The sequence below is a fragment of the Numida meleagris genome, unplaced genomic scaffold (assembly GCF_002078875.1).
Source record: "Numida meleagris isolate 19003 breed g44 Domestic line unplaced genomic scaffold, NumMel1.0 unplaced_Scaffold706, whole genome shotgun sequence".
Taxonomy (NCBI): Eukaryota; Metazoa; Chordata; class Aves; order Galliformes; family Numididae; genus Numida; species Numida meleagris.
In genome coordinates this window covers 8,389-9,421 of record NW_018364921.1, presented here as the reverse complement: position 1 = coordinate 9,421, position 1,033 = coordinate 8,389, and positions in this window count along the sequence as shown.

Here is a 1,033-nt window from a genome sequence, read left to right as displayed (position 1 = left end):
CGGGGCCGTGTCCCTTTGCTGCTTGTTTGTTTGTTTGGTCCCCGCGCGCGGTCACCGCCGCTGTCACAGAGCGGTGACACAACGTGGCTATTTCGGGGAAAGTGCCCTTTGCCCCCTGCTCCCAGGCAGAACGTGACGGCGCGGGGCAGTGCCAGCGGGGCACAAGGTGTGTGTGGGGGGGGGGGGAACGCAGCACGACTCCCCCCACACCCCACTCCATCCCACGCCTCTGCCCCGTTCCCCCTCCCCAGAGCCCACCCCGAGCCCCAGGTGCCCTTCTGGGAGGATGGGTTGGGGGGGCACACTCAAAGCACACACGCTCAGCCCCCCCAGGTGGGACCCACCCAGGATGGCACCGCGCAGATGCCTGCTCCCACCCCACGGCCCCCCCCCCAAGTCCCCACTGCGCTCTGGAAGGTGCCGGAGCCCCGGTGCTGCCGCTGACCCCGCGGCCTCTGAGCGGGGATTACCCCTCTGAGCTGCGTGCGCCGCATTAGGGACCCGCGTCCTCCCCGTGTCCCCGTGTGTCAGCACGCACCGCGCTCCCCACGCACCCCCCCGAGGTCACACCGGCCGTAACAGAGCGCTCCGTGCCTCAGTTTCCCTCTCCACTCCCATCACCCGACCCCCCCCCCCCAACGTGGCGCAGTGAGGGTGTCCCCAGGGTGCAGCAGGCGGCAATCCCTCCCCCCCTGCAAAAAGTGAGGGCCGGCAGAGGGTCCCTGGGGGCTGCGGGGGATTGCTCCCCACGGATCAGCCCCACTATAGGGCCAAGGTGGTGGGTGCAGTGAGAGTGCCCCCCCCCCACGCCGTTTCATAATGAGCTTCAGGGGCTGAGCAGCTTTGCTCCTGAGCTGAGTGACCCCGGCTAAGCCTGCAGGAAAACCCCCCGGCCCTTGGCACGGTGCGGGGCAGCACCACACACCCCCCACTACCCCAAAGCCCCCCACTCTCCCTTCCCATGGGGCGACATGCTCACCCATCGGACCCAGCGCAGCCCGCAGCCCCCTGCACAGAGAGCTGCACACGCAGA